Source organism: Canis aureus, chromosome X (assembly GCF_053574225.1).
Source record: "Canis aureus isolate CA01 chromosome X, VMU_Caureus_v.1.0, whole genome shotgun sequence".
Lineage (NCBI taxonomy): Eukaryota > Metazoa > Chordata > Mammalia > Carnivora > Canidae > Canis > Canis aureus.
In genome coordinates, this window is record NC_135649.1 from 84,497,703 (window position 1) to 84,517,900 (window position 20,198).

The window sequence follows — 20,198 nt, forward strand, 5'->3', positions numbered from 1 at the left end:
ACAGTTCTGTTACTGGCTACCATTAGCCTTAAAATTTATTTATCAATCTGGTTACTATTCTTTCTTCTTGCTATTAAATCCTAGAACTAAAGTGACAGATGGAAGATAATGTTTCAAATGTTGTTTGCCAAAAGGAAAACAAAAGAATGAACTTCCCTTCTGTATTAATTATCTATTGCTGCATAACAATTTACCACAAACTTAGCACTTTATAACAATGCATATTTATTATCTCACAAATTCTATGGGTCAAGAATCTGGGCATAACTTAGCTAGGTTCTCTGTCGTAGACTCTTTCACAAGGCTGCCATCATGGTGTCAGGTAGGTCTCATCTGGAGGCTTGACTGGAGAAACATATGCTTCCAAGCTCATGTGGTTGTTGACAGTATTTATTCCCTCAAAGACTGATGGACTGAGGGCTTCCATTCTTTGCTGGTTCTTTGTCAGAGGCTGTTTTAAAGCTTTCTGCCAAAAAAAATTAAAAAAAATAAAAATAAAATAAAGCTTTCTGCCATTTAGTCCTCTCTACTGGGTAGCTCAAAATATGGCAGTTTTACCAAATTGAGCCAGAGAGTCAGCAAGATGGAAATTATGGTCTTATGTAACATAATCACAGAAGTGATATCACATCACTCTTGTGCTGTTTGTTAGAAGTAGATTTCATCTGTACTCAAGGATTTAATAAGAGCATAAATAATAAAAGGCTAAGATTATTGAGGGTATCTTAGAGTCTGCTCCTCATATTCCTTTTCTAGAAAGGGACAAAGTGTCAGTTTCTTTAAAAACATGTATAGGTTTTGGGACACCTGGGTGGCTCAGTGGTTGAGCACCTGCCTTCAGCCCAGGGAGTGATCCTGGAGTCCCAGGATCAAGTCCCACATCGGACTCCCTGCGTACAGCCTGCTTCTCTCTCTGCCTATGTCTCTGCCTCTCTCCCTCTCTGTCTCTCATGAGTAAATAAATAAAATCTTTAAACAAACAAACAAACAAACAAAAAACATATATAGGTTTTATGTACATAGGTTCTTAAGCTCAGCATGTCCCAGCTGCAGAAAACAAACGACTGAATTAAAAACAAAAGGGCTAGAGGGGTGCCTGGCCGGCTCAGCTGGTAGAACATGCAACTCTTGATCTTGGGGTTGTGAGTTTGAGCCCCACTTTGGGTATAGAGATGACCTAAAAAATATCTTTTAAAAATGTTTTAAAAAACCAAAAGGGTTAGAGATACAGCATTAGGATATGTTGTTGGGAATGAAGGCTTACGGTCTAATTGCCCTGATCCCCTACCTTAGAGGAAACCGTTCTGCTTCAACCCTTACCTACAATCATGTTCTCTTCTCTCCAGAATCGTGGTGCTTTACCTTTAGAAAATAATCTTGCCATTGAAAACTATTTAAATTTACTTGAACTGCTTTAACCCTTATTGTATTCAAAAGCATTTACCAAGTATCTACTCAATTGCAGGCTTTATGCTAGATATAAGAGACAAAGTAGTGAGTCAGAGTCTGAGTCTCCTAGTGTAATAGAAAATTAGCCATTAAACCAGTGTGGCCAGTACTACCAAAGGAGATCCCCAAGATGCCGTGGTGGCACATAAGCAGGACAACCTATCACCTAGGGGTTGAGAAGCCCCAATAAACATCCGGATTTTTATAGCAAACAGATGTTGCTTCATTAGCCCTTTCCCTGGGGTCAGTGCTGCATTGATCACAGAAGTTATCTCTATATTTCTAGAGCCTAGGACAAGACAGGGCTCCTAATAGCCCTTTAATAAATGTTTGCTGAATTGAATTGTAGAAACCAGGAGTTTGAGGATTCAGTATGATATATTTAGCAATGCTTATAAGAGTGTTGAGTATAAACTGAGGGCTGGAAGGTATGCTGGATGCCCCTGACAACCTTCTGTGAACAGGAAAACCTGAGACCTCTGAGTACATTAAACTCACATGTCTGCATTTGACTGTCTCCAAGTGTTTTCCTATAGAAGTTCTTTGTGAGTCGATGTAAATCAGTAGTTTCCATGGAAGCAAAATGGACCTGAAGAGATGTGGAAAACACTAAGATGTTCTAGTACTGCTGAGCGTGTGTTGTTTTTAGCTGTGGAAGCCTACTTATTTGGTGGCAATTCACAGGTGAGCTATTCTTTCATCTTAATCACCAGTCCCTTCAGAAAGGCACTACATGACTGAGGTCCTGCCTGATTCGGGTCTTGGTGAAAGATTTCTTTTCAAGCTTTCAAATCACACATTGTGACCTTCCTCTCTCATCTCAAAGGAACTGACCTAGGGGTTCAAACCTTCCTCTAAAGTTTAGCCTCAGTGTTAACCTTTTTCAGGTAATTTGCATTTTAAGTGATATCTTATTGTGGAATAAAACATTTCAGTTATCATATATTCATGAGTCAAGCGTAATTGAACACCTATTCTGTAGCAAGTCTTGCTCTGGGATCTTGGGATACAAAACAAAACAGGCATAACACTTTGATTAACAGGCCCACTGTTTTGGTCAGGGCCACCATGTACCTCTATGCAGTGTATTTACCGTACAGAGGGCATTTGTTTATGGTGACTACATCTTGTAATACTTGACAAAGGTGTTGTACAGGCAAGCAACTGCTCTTGGCTTCATCCCCATCATTAGTGAGAGTTCTCAAACTGGAGGTGTTTCTTTTTTCAAGATTTATATATTTATCTATTCATGAGAGACACAGAGAGAGGCAGAGATATAGGCAGAGGGAGAAGCGGGCTCCCTCCAGGGAACCTGATGCGGGACTCAATCCCAAGACCCCAGGATCATGCCTTGAGCCAAAGGCAGACACTCAACCACTGAGCCACTCAGGTGCCCCCTCAAACTGGAGTTTATGGCTTTTGGAGCCCATGGACTCCTAGAAATGTTATTCACCATGGTGTGTGTATCTTTTCATTTTTCTGGGACAGCCTTTATCTGATCTTCATTGATGTATGAACCCCAAAATGTTTAAAATCATTGTATTGAAAGACCTTTTTTAAAAAGATTTATTTATTTATGATAGAGAGAGAGAGAGAGAGAGAGAGAGAGAGAGGCAGAGACACAGGAGGAGGGAGAAGCAGGCTCCATGCTGGGAGCCCTACGTGGGACTCTATCCTGGGACTCCAGGATCGCTCCCTGGGCCAAAGGCAGGCACCAAACCGCTGAGCCACCCAGGGATCCCCTGAAAGACCTTTCTAAGTCACTTCGAGTCTTCTGAACCAGGCAGGCCATAATTCATTGATGAAAAAACCCTGACTAATAAATAAACAGAAAAACTACAGGCACAAGAAGTTGATTTAGTTTAGGTGACTTTTTTCACCGTCTAATGTCACACCAAGTAGATAAATGACAATTCTATTAGTTATTTAAATCTATTTATTGTCCAAGACTTATCTAATAACTGTAGCTATGTCTTGGGGAGAAATATATCTGGTAGTACCTAGTTCTGTAGCCTAGTGTATGGAAAGAAATGGCGTTGGAATCAAATATTTCTGGATTCAAATCCCAGATCCAGGACCTAATAATTGTGACCTCTTAGGCAAAGGACTTGACATAGAATCTCAGTTTCCTTATCTATAGAGTGAAATAATATTACTATTGATGGCCTGAGTCTAGGGATAGGATGGAGAGTGACTTTGAACGGGTCCAAGGGATCTTTTTGGGGGTGATGGAAACAGTCTAAAATTGGATTGTAGTGATAGTTGCACAACTCTTTAAATGTACTGTCATTAATGTGTACTCTGAAAACTGGAGAATTTTATAGTACATAATTATACTTCAAAAAAGCTGTTACATTACAAAAATAGGAAAAAAGCTGAAGGGTTTTTTTTTCTTTTTTACTCTCCACTTAAAAGGGGGTATTTTCTTGGGGAAGAACTTCATAGATTCTTTTCTAATATCAGCACTTTTCCTGGGAAGATAAAATTGGAGATCAAGCTTCAAGAATACATGAGGGGAAAAAAAAAGAATACATGAGGGGAAATGTTTGGCAATAATGTAGGCCAAAATTCACATGTTCAGTCATTCACTCATCACGTTAGCATGGAGTTCCTGGGCTATAGTTAATTTTATAGATCTGACAGAGATTTTTAAATAGTACAGACAGTTTTATTTTTTTTAATTTTTAAAAAGATTTTATTTATTTATTAATGAGAGACATACAGAGAGAGAGGGGCAGAGACACAGGCAGAGAGAGAAGCAGGCTCCATGCAGGGAGCCTGATGTGGGACTTGATCCTGGGTCTCCAGGTTTAGGCCCTGGGCTGAAGGCTAAGCTGCTGAGTCACCTGGGCTACCCATACAAACAGTTTTATATACATCAGGTGAAATGATAAACCTGGCTAAGTTTTGTATTACAAGCATGCAAGCAAATTTCAGCTGTCATTAAACGATCTTTATTGCCAAAGGTACATATGGACGCATTTTTCTCTGTTCTTCTGGTGAGATCTCACAGGGCAATAATGTTACTAAGAGGCATATGCTTCTGGTTTGCCTGGGAGAAAAAAAAAGAGAAATATATTCTGCATAAAGATGAACTTTGTGAGATTTATTTCTCTCCCAGCAATTTGTTGAAGAATACATTTTCTGATTCATGTTCATTTGTATTAGTATTTTCCCCAAGAGCATATTTGTGAATTTTTCCTTTGAACACTCTTTTTCATTGCCCCATTCTCCAAACAGTATTCTTTTTCTCCCTCTGGCCTGATTGCAAGTATGTATTAACTTTTGACTCCATCTCCTTTACAATGCCTCCAATTGTATAGGTTTATTTTGGACACAAAGTAGGTGTGACTACCTCCTGAATGGAAGTGGGTGGTTCCATGACCTTGGTAAAATTTATACCTTCTGGGGTTATCTAAATGTGGATACACTTTTATAGTTTCCTTTGAAATGTATGTATTTTCTTTCTCTATCTCCCCTCCCATTGCTCTGACACTAAGGTAAAGAATGGGGAGAGTCAAGCTCTGAAAATGACTTTACCTCTTTCATTATTGACTTTTTACATAATTTCTTTCCACACCGCAGGTGCAGGAATGCAGGTAGTTGAGGGCTCTGCCAAGGTATGGTCACAGGGTTAACCTGGAACATTGTTGAATTAAACTATTCTGGGAGTAATTGCGAACAATAGAGTTTCTTCAACTATAGTTTACTATATTTGAACTACCATCCGTTCATTGGTAGATCATTTGACTAATAGGTGTTTTTTCTCTAAGAGATTGCAATTTTTATGCGTTCTTCAAAGTCCATTTCTGAAATAGACCTGTGTTTTTTGAAGTTAACTAAAAACAAGAACTCTAAAAAAATTATGGCATCCATGAAAAATTGGAGTTGGTTTATTGTTTATACATTCTTTGGATTGCTTTATAGCCCTTAACCGTAAATAATTTTACTAGAACTTGAACTCCTTGGGGTAATCTCATAGGGCATTTTAAGTGCTGTCAGTAAAAAAAGTGCCCACCTCTGGGTTCTGCCTCAGACTATATAATCACCGGATTAGTGCTTTATGCTGAATTCTGTCCTACCTATGCACACGACTAATACTCCACATGAGGCGAAATGTGGTTAACATTCACAGTGGATTTTATAAGACACACTATGGGAAACTTTTTACACCTGTAATTGAGTGTAATTACTCATGGTGAAGTTGAAGCTTTTATTTTATTTTTTAAAGATTTTACTTATTTATTCATGAGAGACACAGAGGCAGAGACATAGGCAGAGGGAGAAGCAGGCTCCCCACAGGGAGCCTGATGTGGGACTTGATCCCAGGACTCTGGGATCATGACCTGAGCTGAAGGCAGATGCTCTACCACTGAGCCACCCAGATTTCCTGAAGTTGAAGCTTTTAAAAAGAGCTACTTCTACTAATAATATCATTGAGCATTCAGAATTAGTTCATTCTGCCTAGTGTAATAATTAGTGTGGATAAGTGTGCTGTACTGGTGGTGGTGGTGGTGATGAGAACAGTCCTTTACTGGTCCAGTTATTTAAAACTCTTGTCAAACAGTTGGGAGTTTGAAAGGACCCCTAAAGTCTTAGGCCTGAATTTTTTTTTTAAAGGATAGATTTTATTTATAATCAAGAGAACTCTAATCCACTTGTGCCACTTAAAAAAATATTTTTTGTTACTTGATGCTCTGAATCACTTTAATAACTTCCCTAAGTCACAGTTTATCCATAAAAAAAAGTCAATCCTAAAGTGTCTGAGGTTTCTTTATATTTCCCAGTGATGGATTCGAGTAGGCTTTTAGCATGGCACAATCATCACTGAGTTCAGCACAATCATATCAACAAAGTAACAAGTTTTGTGGCTGCAAATGTCTTTGTTCTAAAGAATGGTAAAATGAGAATATGATCTAATAAGGTAGTCACTCCTTTACCACTTCCTGCTCATCATCTCCAGCTTAGCACTCCAGGCCTGCATATTTCCAATTTCAATTCCAAGTCCTGCAGAAGAAACTTACTATAAAAAGAATTTAGAAAAAAAAAAAGAATTTAGAGTTAGCCAGCACCAATCTGATGCTACAGATAAATTCTCACAATGCCTCAAATAACTCAGCAATAAAGCCGGGCCTGTAATATGCTCCTATATTTTAGTAGATTTTAATGGAGGTGAGCATCTGGTAAAAAGCCACTAAGATGAGAGAAGGTCAAGAAGTGATTGAGCTTGCAGAACTCTCTCTTCCTGGGGCACCTGGGTGGCTCAGTGGTTGAGCATCTGCCTTTGGCTCAGATGATCCTGGGGTCTTGGGATCAAGTCCTGCATCAGGCTCCCCCTGCCCATCCCCCTGCAGGGAGCCTGCCTCTGCCTATGTCTCTGCCTCTCTCTCTGTGTCTCTGAATAAATTTATTCATGAGAGACTCAGAGAGAGAGAGAGGCAGAGTCATAGGCAGAGGGAGAAGCAGGCTCCCCACAGGGAGCCTGACGTGGGACTCGATCCCGGGTCCAGGATCAGGCCCTGGACTGAAGGTGGCACTAAACTGCTGAGCCACCCGGGCTACCCCAAAATCTTTTTTTTTTTTTAAATGACTTTCACTTCCTTACTGGAAGACTGGGGGGATTTTATTCAGTCTTCTGTCTCTCTTTTATGGACCTTCCTATTGCCCTCCCATTCCCTTAATTCTTCTCTCCTCTCTTCCCATTGCCTCATCTTGGCTTGATCATTTCAGTTCTTGGGTTTGCAAGAACTGCCCTGAGGGCCCGCATTGGCTGGTCCATTGTTATCTCCAGGTATACATTTATTCATTCACAAGCATTCACCAAGTACCTCTTCTGTTCTTGGCTCTGTGTGAGGCACTAGGGATCTGCCTTGAGTAGGACGTGTCTGCCGAGACAGAATAACAGAAGGACCCCTCAATTCTGAGAATCAAGTGGTTTCCAAGCTACAAAGACTGCATGCTGTAGTATGCATACTGGGCTGGGTTGGTTGTCTAAGATGTGCAGATATCTCTATTATTCCTTATTAAACATCTGTTCTCAAAGGAGAACCGAAGTTTTAAGAGCAGAGACCTTTAGTCTCTCCATCTTGGCATTCATAGAAAGGAGAACCTGTGAGCCCAGAAGAAATCTGAATTTTTTGTTAAGGTGTTGTGATGTGGCCGGTTCCCCATTGGAAAAGGTCAGTCGTCCTACCCCATGTTTGCCAAACTACTCTCACTATACCAACTTCTGCTTTTGTGGAGAGACCACTGATGGGCAGGGCAAATTTTGCCAGAGGAAGGTTCTGAAATGAATTACAATTATACTTTAGATTGGGGCGCCTGGGTGGCTCAGTCAGTTAAGCATCTGCCTTCAGCTCAGGTCATGATCCCAGTCTCCTGTCAGGCTCCCTGCTCAACAGGGAGTCTGCTTCTCCCTTTCCCTCTGCCTGCCGCTCCCCCTGCTTGTGCTCTCTCTCTCTCTCTCACTCTTTGTGTCAAATAAATAAATAACATCTTTAAAAAAAAAAGAATTATACATCATATTTACTCCAAGGTTGCTTCATGGCTGAAAATCCACTCCCTGTTTTACCTCCCATCTCAGATTAAGTCCAGCCATTGTCCTACCCAGCCTATTAGAGTATCTGCAATGAGGCTAAATGACATCATAAAGATACCAAAAACAAAATGCAAAAAAAATATATAGAGATATTCCATATTTGAATATAAATTTCCTCCTACTATGAATTACCCAGGGAGAAATTCATGTTTCCTATGTGTCCCACTTTTAAAGAGTCCAAAAGTATAACTTCAAGTTTAAATCCAGAGATTAAGGGCTTTGCCAATTTCTTGTTCTGCCCGCTGTCAACCAGAACGGTTTACGTTTGGGTAGAGTTATCAATACGTTCAGCACCGTGGCCTAGGATGCCTTTCCTAAGAATGAGTGTCATTGTTTTAGGGGCCTAGATGTTAAATTAGTCTTCTATTATGTCTCTCTATTAAAAGAGTCTAAGTTGTCAGGACGCCCGGGTGGCTCGGTCGGTTAAGTGTATGACTTATGATCTCAGCTCAGGTCTTGAGTTCACACCCCAAGTTGGCTCTGCTCTGGATGTGGAGTCTCCTTTAAAAAAAATGAATAAAAAATAAGAGTCAAAGTTGTCAACAGGAATCACAAGATTTTGGCAACATTGACTAACATCAATGACATTTAGCACTTTACAGTGCTCGAGCAATTTTCCCAAACAAAATGAAATCCCATAATCTAATGCTGGTGCCATCTAGATGTAATAGAGACTCGGTGGTATCTGGAGGAAGAAGGGGGCAAACACATTCTTCTGGGTTTCAGCTTTGCTAAAACACCAGGCAATTTTATATCAGTTGTCCAGTGCCTGTAACCTGTGGACCTAAACTCCTCTGGGGGAATCCCACACTCAGAGGTGAACACTGACACTAGGTATTTATTGCAACTTTAGTGGGAAAGCCCTGGGTCACACTCTGAGATTGCCATTCTGGACATTGATGCCTTCTTCAGAAGTGTGGGAGTTTGAAAAGATGCCAGTCACAGACCCTAGATCTTATGTGAATTGCTCTTTTTTCCCCAAACAATATATTTGGAATCTCATAATTTCCCTTTCCCCACTGGCCTTGTATGTTCTAGCACCCTGTGCTGTAGGCAAGTGCTGTCTTCCTGGTGATAAGCTTCACTTTCTCATGAGTGGGCATTTTTAATCACATGGCACGATGACTGTGGTCACTGACTCTCACTGTGGGATTACGGAAGCCTAGGAAACCTGCCTCCAGGGGAAGGTGTCTTCATAACCCCATTTGTGTCAGCTGCAGACTTGCCCTCAGCAGATTCTGAGCTGCAGCTGTGGTTGATATTTCTGGAACCTTTGCCCCAATGGCCTTCATGAAGACCAGAACCTCCTAAAGACCCAGGCATGTGGATGTTGGAAACCTAGATTCCTGGTCCAAAGTTTGTGATGATATAATCCAGAATGTAATGGAAACCATGGGGTTGGCATGACACCTGAGCCCATGGCCTGTCCACAGTTCCTCCTTGGCTCTGAATCTGTAGGATGGGTTTTGGGCAGCTGCTCTGGTGCTACCTACCTAAACCTCACACTAACACTTTAAAGCCCAAACCATAAGGGTCTTTATCAAGCTCCCAACACATCTGCCTTGAAGCTTAAAAGCAATGAATACTTTTCTGCCTCATCCCACCATAATAATGCTGTGAAGTGCTGCCCTGATTCCCCAAGGGCTATTCCCCTGGTCTTAAGAGTAATGTCAGTAGACATGGCTCAAATGTTTGCCCCTTTAGGGATTGCCTCAACTGAAGATAGCTGCTTTGCTCAAGGTCACAACCCTTCCCAGGGTGACCACACCCAAAAACAGATTGCTGCCTTGAGATCTAGCCCTCTTTACCTCAATTCAGAACAGCTGGAGGAACATCCTATCTTCAGTACTTCCTACAGGATTGGCTGAGTTTGGGATCAAATCACAGCATGATTTCTCTCTTCCCAGTCCTTTATCTTTCCCTCCCATGGGAGTTAATCCCAAGAGCACTCCCTCAAGAGAACTCCCGCAGGCTGAACTTCATCTCAAAATCTGATTCCCAGGGAACAAACCCTTGCAACTGTTCAAATGCTTTGGCTGCTTGCCTTACTTCCTGGCTAGAGCAACTCAGTGGCAGTTCACATCATTGCTCCTGTTGTCTGAGTGAAAGCCCACCTCACCTCATCTCCTATTACACACGAACTATCCTACCTGAAATGAAAATAATGCTCATTTCTCTAATCCTCTTGAATTATTGTCTGTCTTGTCACTTTGCCTAATTTAAGGCTTTTAATATGCACCTATCTAACATGGAGGCAATTTATCAGCAAAAGGGACATTATCAAACTCCACTATTAAAATGGCTGCTCTTGGTAAAAATATTCAGAGGCTAAAAATACTGGCAGGGTATTGTATCAGGGGCAAAGCATATATTTTCCATCTGGATTGAGGCTGATAGCCAGTGAAGCAATAAGATAATAAGAGGAAAATCCTCCAGAATAAAAAAAAGTAAAAGGCAGAACAAAGGTATTTGAATAATCTGTCTTTTGAAGTAGCTTCTGAGCATGAGGGCAGTACTCCAAGATCAACAAAAGGAAGTGGTTGAGAAATGTAACTAACACAGTGAATCGATAATAGCACAAGAACTCAACCATTAGACCCCTTTTTGCTGGTCGGTACCACCTGGGTGGGCAACCTCACACATCAGAGACAGAAGTTTTCAGAATTCTGGGGACCTTTAGGTTCTGAGAGAATGGTCATTTCCTTCTTGGTAAAGGGGAGCTTTCACCTGTCTTTTAAAAAAAATATTATTTATATTTATTCATGAGAGAGGCAGAGACATAGGCAGAGGGAGAAGCAGGCTCCCTGTGGGGAGCCTGATGCAGAACTCCTCTCAGGACCCCGGGATCACGACCTGAGCCAAAGGCAGACACTCAACCACTGAGCCACCCAGGTGCCCCTCACCTGTCTTTTTGAGTTGTCATCTGGTTTTGGTCTTCCACTAGTGTCTGCCCATGTCTGCTTTCACTTAACCTGGGCAGGCTTGTCATGTTGGACGAGACTAATCTCATTTAGATTTGTCTTCCAGTGGCTCAGATATCAGAAATACAGTGGTATTTCTGTAACTTAAGGAGGTTTCATGCCCGTACCTTTGCCTTTCTCTTATTTCCAGAAGGTGGGCATTCACTGTTATGCTTTTTAGCGTGTTGGTTTTAGTGGGGCTCATGTCATATTTAATTACTGCCATACATCTCTGGTGACTCTTGTGACATTTCTCTCTCTTTCTCTTCACTGCCTACACACACAGGGCATTATTTTTAGCTTTTCATTTTGAAATAATTGTACACTTACAGGAATAGTTTCAAAAATAGTACAAAAAGTTCAGGTGTATGTTTCATCCAACTTCCTCTACTGTTAATATCTTATATAAGCACAGTACAATTATCCAGATTATGAACTTAACACTAGTACAATATGATTAAGTAAGCTGCAGAGCTCAGTTGAGTTCTTTTTACCAATTTTCCCTTAAAAATACCTTTTCTGTTCCAGGCACCATGTTGCATTTTGTTGTGTCTCTGTCTCCTCAAATCTGTGACAGTTCCTCAGTCTTTTCTTGCCTTTTGTGACCATGAAACTTTTGAAGAGTACTGATCCATTATTTTTGTAAAACTCTTAGTTTGGGGCTTTTTTTTCCTGATGTTTTCTTATGATTAGTTTGAGGTTATGTATTTTTGACAAGGATAGTAAAGAAGTTATGTTGTGTCCTTCTCAGTGCATTGTATCAGGGAGTACATGATGCCAATATATTTTACTACTGATGATGTTAACCTTGATTACTTGGTTAGGATGGTGATGGTGTCTGCTACTTTTCTATTTTTCCTTTTGGAATTGACAAATACCTTGAGAGATAATTATAGACTATGCTAATATCCTGTTTCTTCTCAAACTTTCACTAATTTTAGAATCTATTGGTGGATCTTGCCTACAAGTATTAGTGTAGTGTTTGCCCTATTGTGATTTTGGTTTTTCTCCCATTCTTTCTACATTTTTAAATTTGAATTCTTCAATAAGGGAGAACTATCTAACCTCAGTTACTTATGTATTTATTGATTTTTATAAACATATGCTCATGGACATTTATGTTCTTCTGTGGGTTATAATCCAATACCATCATTATTCATTTTATTTCTCAAATTGTTCCATTTTTGGCCATTAGGACTTTCTTCAGCTTGGCTCTTGTGTCCTTCTAATGTACCCTCATCCTTTTCTGAATCCTCCCTTATTTTCTGGCACAGCAAAATGTTCCAGGCTCATCCTATAGTTTTCTTGCCTCTGCCCTGGAATCAACCACTCTCCAAGGAGCTCTGGTTCCTTTCATTGGCAAATGGTGTTTAAGAAACCAAGATCTGGACACTGTGCTCATTTCTCCTGGGGTATCCCTGCTTCCAGGATCTCTCAGCAGACAGAATTAGGAAATATAAATGTGTATACTAAACCATGTATACCTATTTATCTAATCATCTATCTATATTAAAAATCCTAAATTCCTTCCTATACCTCCAATCCCAATACAACTCCACAAGGTTCATTATAACACTTTCCTTATTTGGAACTCTGAGACTGAGAAACCTGACTCTCATAAATCTAAAATATGTTTACTTATTTATGCAATTCTAGATTTTGTAAAATAATTCCTGAATTGCTAACCTACATTCCTATGCTAGAACCAGATGTGCTTACTAGAGTACGGTATTAGTGGGCAGTTCTTTTTGTTTTGGCCTTACAATAGCCAATCAAAATATTCTTTTCCAAGGATACTTAGATTAAGCCTTTTCTTCCCAATCTCCTTCAGTGTGCTTATGTTATTCACTAGGTCACATACTTAGGTTTATTTATTATTGTTTGTATTTCATTTTGGGTAGTGCTCACATCTTGGTTTAGTTCAGTTATTTATTGGGAAGGATATGTTAAACATTATATTACTTTTTTATTTATTTATTTTTTGCATTACAATAACTTTATTGAAAGGTATATCCCTTAATACCACAAAACGTAATGGTAGCTGGTTAGGCCAACTCAGAATTAACACCGAAATAGTCAAATTAGTGAAATATATCAGCCTTTTGAGAAAACTGAAGTTATCCACAAAACACAGCTTACAAAAGTATAAGGTATACAACATACTGTGGCTCTTTGGTTTATTTTCTAGTGCACATTTACCCATAACATAATGTCAAAATTGGGTACAGTCATTCTGGATGGATTCTGGCTACTTGATGCACTGTTTATGACACTTTAATGCCAAAGATCTCCTTATATTCACTGACTTTAAACATTATATTTCTAAGAGTCAAAGCTACACAGAAAAGTATCATCAGAGAAGTGTACCTCTGTCCTCATCCCTATTAACCCATTCCCATTCTTCTTTTCTTTCCCCTCTTTTGCTGACCATTCCCCCTAGGAGACAAGCATCTTTAGTTTCTGGTTTATTCTTTTTATATTTATCTTGCACAAAGGAGCAGATAGGCATGTATTTTCTTATATCCTTTTTCTCACAAGAAGTGTAGCATATTATAGATACTCTCTTTCACATGGATATTCTCACTCTAAATCAATTCATAGAGATCTTCCTGATTTCTTTTCTGTTTTGAAACAGCTGCATAGCACTCCTTTGTGCCGATATACCATAGTTAATTCAACCACTCTCCTCTGCATGGGCATTTAGATTGTTTCCAATACTATGCAATTATACACAATTCTGAAATGAATAACCTTGTGCGTATGTATTTTTCTATTGTTTGAGGTAGATTCCTAGTATTGGAATTGCTGATTCGAAAGGTAAGCGCATAAGTAGTTTTGTTAAATATTGTCAAATTTCCTTCCAGAACGGATTATACTAATTAGCATTTCCACCAGCAATGTATGAGAGTGCCTGCTTTCCCATAGCCTCACGAACAAAATGTGTTGCCATACTTTTTAAATTTTGCCTGTCTGATAGATGAGAGATGGTATCTCAGTGCTGTTTTAATTTGCATTTCTCTAATTATGAGTGTGTTTGAAGATTCGTTATATTTGAGGGATATATATATATATATATAATCGTCTTTTTTTTGCATTTTACTATCAGTTATTTAATTTTTTGTCCCTCAATTTAAAAATGTTTTATATTAAAAACCTTGAGGACATAATGCTAAGTGAGATAAGTCAGACAAAGACAGATACTGTATGATATCACTATTTGTAGGATCTAAAAAATATGTAAAGGGGCACCTGGGTGGCTCAGTAGGTCATGATCCCAGAGTCATGGGATGGAGCCCAGCTTTGCTGGCCTCTTTGCTCAGTGGGGAATATGCTTCTCCCTCTCCTTCTGCCACTCTCCCTGCTTGTGCTCTCTTGCTTGCTCTCTCTCTCAAATAAATGAATCAAATATTTTTAAAAATTAAAAACAAAAATATGTAGAATCTAAAAAGCTGAACTCATAGCTCAGGGGTGAGGGAATTGGGGAGAAGTTGGTCAATGGGTACAAAGTCGCATTTAGAATATAAATAAGTTCTGGAGATCTAACACATAGCATAGTGATTATAGTCAACAATACTGTATTATATACTTCAAATTGCTAAGAAACTAGATCTTAAGTCTTTGTACTACGAAAAAAGGAATGATAATTGTGTGATAGAATAGAGGTATCAGCTAATATTACGGTGGTGAGATCATATTGCAATATATAAATGTATCAAATAAACACATCGTACACTTTATATGGCAATTATATCTCAATTGAAAAAGGATAGTAGGGAAAAATAAAACAAGACATAATCAGAGAGGGAGACAAACCATTAAGAGACTCTCAAGCACTGGAAACAAACTGAGGGTCACTGGAGGGGAGGTGGGGATGGGATGGGATAACAGGATGGGATAACAGGATGGGGGGCAGGGGGATGGGATAACAGGATGATAGGCACTAAGAAGGGCACATGATGGAATGAGCCCTGGGCGTTGTATGCAACTGATGAAAAACCTATCTCTACCTCTGAAATTTATAATACACTCTATGTTAATTAATTGAATTTAAATAAATACATAAATAAAAATAAAAAGGATAATAGTCTTTGTAGCATATGTTGTGAAAGATGTGATTCTGACTCCCCTGCCTCCTCTTATAAGGACTCTTGTGCTTACATTGAACCCACCTAGATAATCCAGGTAATCGACCCATCTCAAGACCCTTCACATAATCACTTCTGCAAAGTCCCTTTTGTCACTGGGATACAACATATTCACAGCTGCTGGGGATTAGGGCATGGACATCTTTGGAGGGTCATCATTTAGCCTACCATGCCATGTCTGAAGTTTTCTACTTTGTTGGGAATAAAAACTATTCTTTGTCCTATGTGAGTTTTGAAGATTGCTTTCTCCGATCCTTTAAGTGGTTCTTTCTCCCGCCTTGGCTAGTCTCCTTATAGGCATGTTTTGATCTGTGCTCACCTAAATACTTGAGGGGAACCCTCTGCAAATCTCTGGAGCTCTCTCTGTGTTCAGTTTTCACTCATCTCTTATTTTGTCCCGTGAACTCTAGCAGCCTTGGGCCTCCCTCCCTGGAACCCTCATTCTTTCTTCTTAAACTCAGGGTGACTGCCCTGCAGGCTGCAATCTCCCTAAGCAGTAACCTGTGGTAATCACAGATTCATTTTGTTTCCCATGTCTTAGGAGTCGAATCATTCTTCTCATGTCTAATATCTTGAGACCCATTGTTTCATATAGTTTTCCAGTTTTTTAGTTGTTCCGGGAAGGCAAGTAAATCTGGTTCCTGTTAGTCCTGACCCTAACCCAGAAGTGAAAGTAGAGGTACTATTTTTAAAATACACTTGATATTATGACTATGGTGGTTGCAGAAGTTTATGAAACAGGGGTCTCTACAAGAGGACCAACACTTCACAATTCAATATTGACTGAGCAACTTTTAAGTACAAGGCAGTGAGATAAACATTGTCAAGAACACAAATATGCTCCCTGGTCTTGAGAGAAGGATCACGTGAATCCATATGGGTTTTCTTTTGGAGGCATCAGGAAGGAAAGGAGGAAGAAATTTATATCACTCTGCATTAGACAGCTATGTTTCTTCCAGAACAGCTCTTACAATGGGGCCTAGGCTAGAACCACTTGGGTTGGCTGGTTTAATTTGTTTCCCTCAGCCAAGAATGTCCCCAAGCTGGTAGCTTCTCCATTTGGAAGAAGCTGCCATGACCCTGCCTTGATAAACCTTAGGACCTGTCATTTCTTTCTCTCACTATGTTCCTAAGATGCTTGTTTTGGTTCACTATGTAGATTACCCCCGACAAACAGCTCTGAACCTTGCAGGAAACATATAAAGGAAAGCGGATGACATTTAGTAAGCACTCTGCTGTCGCTCAGCCATTTTTATATGCATATTGTCCAACGGAAAATAGACTTATCTTTCCTAGGTTTCCCAACTAGCAAATGGCAGAGTTGGTGTAGGGATCAAAGTCTGACTCTAAAACCCATGATCTTATTTTCTGGCTCCAGCGTGACTGTCTCAGTTTCAAGAGTACAGAAGTCTCCCTTACTACTCATGTCCTCCATTTGCTGACTGTATTTCTGACAGACGGAATTTCCTGACCTCTTGGTTTCTGGTTAACTTCCTTATATTAGAAAATACAATTCTCTTGTTACTTGATTGGGTGTGACTCTGGTGCTTGCTCTCCAGTATTTGTATATTTCCAGATTCCCATGTTCTTTGTCACACCTGGTTCTTAGTCATTGCTTTAATCCGACTCTTTCTTTCTTTTTTTTTTTTTTTTTTGCCTTTTATGTGGTCTTGTTTCCAGATTCTTCAGCTCATTCTCTGGCATTACTACTATAAGACAGACAGCTTTCTATCCTAAGCTGCTAAATTTGATGTGTTTCTTTTTTCCAGGTCTGATTCCAGCCCAGTTCTTCAATGCATCCCCTTGGCTGACTTTCAGATGTAATTGAATGCTGCTATGCACATGAATATTCAATATTCATTCATTAATTTTTTTGGGTTCACAGTTTCATTGAGCACCTATTGTATGACAAACTCTAGAGATATAATAACGCACTAAAATAGGTGGAACATCTGGCCCAGGGAGCATGGAGTTCTGTTATCAAGACTGACAAACATCTAGGCAGAGCCAATCCTTTTGTACCACTCCAGCAGAAAGAGATGACTAGTATGACCCAAGAGAGATGAAAGGAAATAAAGTGGTTAAAGAAAAATCACCAGCATATCACTTCAGCATAGCGTGTGGGAGTGTGCAGGATGGGGTATGCATAGTTACTTGCTGCCCAAAGCTCCCTGTATTAGTTTCTCAGGGTGTGGTAACAAAGTACCACAAACTGGGTGGCTTGAGATATTAGAAATGTATTGTCTCACAGTTCTAGAGGCTGGCAGTCCAAGATCAAGGTGTTGGCAGGGTTGCTTCCTTCTGAGGCTGTGAAGGAGAATCTGTCCCAAGCATCTTTGCTAGCTTCTGGTGCTTTGCTGATAATCTGGGGTTCCCTGGCTTGTACGTGCATCACCCCAATCCTTCATTTTCACATAGTGTTTTTCATGTGTTTCTTTACATTGTCTTCTCTCTGTGTGTGTTTGTCTCTGTGTCCATTATCTCCCCTTTTTATAAAGACAAAAGTTATTTGGATTAGAGCCCAGTATCATGACCTCACTTTAACTCGATTACCTCCACGTCAAGTCACATTGTGAGGTACTAGGGGCTGGGACTACAACAAATCTTTTTTGGTGGACACAATTCAACCCATGAGATCCCCCTTTAAGGAAGATCTTGTTGCCTTAGCTGCTGGGAGTGCTGTCTGCAAACAGCCTTCAGGAGTCAGCCAACACCTACAGGGCAGCCTTCACTGTAGAGAACCATGTCACTCAAGGCCATGCTCCTGATAGGGTGGCCCATACACAGTATCTAACAAAGGCAGTGGTATAAAGGTCTAGCTTTTTTGTCTCAAGTCGGATCAAATCTGAAGGGCCATTCTACCTTCAGATCACCCCCTGGGGTTGCCTGAGGCTTCTGGTGGGCTGGCGTGGTGGCCTGGACTTTTCTCCCTCTGCCCATGTCTGCTTGAGCCCTCAACCTCCCAACCTCCCACAGATGTTGATCCCTCCTTAGCATCCTGCCTGCTAAATTCTGCCTCAGGGTTTATTCCCGGGAGAACCTAACCTGCAAAAGGTGAAAAGAAGAAGCAAATGTCCTTAGGGTGTAAAGATGCAAGAGGGAGAATGGAAGATTATACCACAGAGGTTAAGCAAGGGCCAGATCATGCGTGATTTTGTAAACTGCGGAAAAGTTTGGATTTTATCATAGACACAATAGATGGGAAGCCATAGGATAATTTTGAGCAGGCAGTGAGGATTGGTTTGCATTTTCACAAGATGAGCCTGGCTGCTGTTCGTCTTCCTGGCCTCTGAGCCTGTCAACTGCCCTGTGAAATGTGGTGCTTCCCTTGAGACAAGGCAGTTGTTTGACTCAGAGGGGCCTATGTTGAGACCACAGGGAGAGGCCACCAGTTCTGGCTGGACTTGAGCCTAGAAATACCTCACTTCTGTTGGCCTCACTTCTTCTCCCTCTCAAGCTGCCTTGGCCTGAATAGAACTACATCTGTGACCACCTTTATTACAAGGACTTCTACTGGATACAGAGTTTTGGCATGGAATCCTGAATTGCCTTTTCCTCTTGGAGTAGACTTCTACTCAATTCTTTCAAAACCAAGTTAATTTTTTTATTGTAAAAAAGTCACATGCCCTTTGTAGAGAGAGAATTTGAGAAATAAACCTTTCAAAAAGAAATGAAATATTTCCGGGGCACCTGGGTGACTCACTGGTTGAGCATCTGCCTTTGGCTCAGGTCATGATCCTGGGGTCCTGGGATCGAGTCCCACATCGGGCTCCCTGCAAGGAGTGTGTTTCTCCCTCTGCCTCTCTCTGTGTGTCTCATAAATAAATAAATAAAAATTTTTAAAAGAAATTAAAAATTACCTGGTAGTAACCACTGTTGGTGCATATACATATCACACAGCATGGATTACAAACTTGAATACCTGTTATTGAAGCAAGTATATAACACAAAGATACTGATCTAGGTGAATATTATAGTGATCTGGGGAGCTCATGCTTTATCTGAAGGCTTAGCATCTTTCAACCCTAGCTTGCTAAGTGTGCATAACCTCCTTCTAGTTTATGGTCCCTCTGTCCAAAGGATATTAGAGCCATATCCTGTCTACATCTATATCATTTTTCTTTCACTTTCCCTCATTTACTCCGCTTTAAACATTCTGGCTTCCTTAGTGTTCCTCTAGCATGCCAAACACGCTTGTTCCTCGGGGCACTTGCACTTGTTCTTCCCTCTCCTGGAAGGCTCTACCTGTAAATATCCAAATGGTGGGGTGCCAGGGTGGTTCAGTCGGTTAAGTGTCTGCCTTGGGTTCAGGCCATGATCCCAGAGTCCTGGGATCAAGACCCGCATTGGGCTCTCTGCTCAGCAGGGAGTCTGCTTCTCCCTCTGCCCGTCCCCACTTGTGCTCTCTCTCTCTCTCTTTATCCATCACTCTCTCTCTCAAATAAATAAATAAAATATTTAAAAAATAAATATCCTAAGTGGCTTACTTCCTCACATTCATTCTGATCTTTGCTTAAAAATTACCTCTATGGAAAGAATATTCTTTACCAGACACATAAAATCACATTGCTATTATTCTTCTCATGACCCTGATTTAGTTTTCATCATATCAGTAATTTGTCATATTACCTGTTTAGTTTCCTTTGGCAGGACTTCCTAACATTTTCTTCATTATGACACACTGAGAAAATGATAGTGTTTGAACAGCAGGCTAGGGAAAATGGAAGAGGCCAATTGTGTTTGGTGTCAGTAACGTTGAAGTGGAGAGAGTTTCCAGCCTCTGTAGAACCTCAATAGATGAGACACATCTGTCATCACCTGACACCTGTTGACATCTGTCCCTCCACCAGAATGTAAGCTCCACCATGATCCTTAAAGCAGAACCTGATATATATAAGCTAAATAAGTTTTGCTAAATGAGTAAGTTATGTCATGAATGTTTCTCCATGTCATTACAAATTCATGAACATTTAAAAAGACTTTTGTTTGTCATATTGAGGCTCTATGTTTTTGTTTACTTGATCCTCTTACTTGTGGGGTGTTTTT

At 40.3% G+C, this 20,198-nt stretch overlaps 1 long non-coding RNA gene across 1 annotated transcript in view; it reads right to left on the minus strand.

Moving 5' to 3' along the window:
- Positions 1 to 254: 254 nt before the first annotated feature.
- LOC144309187 (uncharacterized) overlaps positions 255 to 20,198 on the minus strand; it is a 310,376-nt gene continuing 290,432 nt past the window's right edge. The window contains exon 3 of the long non-coding RNA XR_013375273.1: positions 255 to 466. This is a non-coding gene — a long non-coding RNA (uncharacterized LOC144309187). The remainder of the gene's footprint in view (positions 467 to 20,198) is intronic.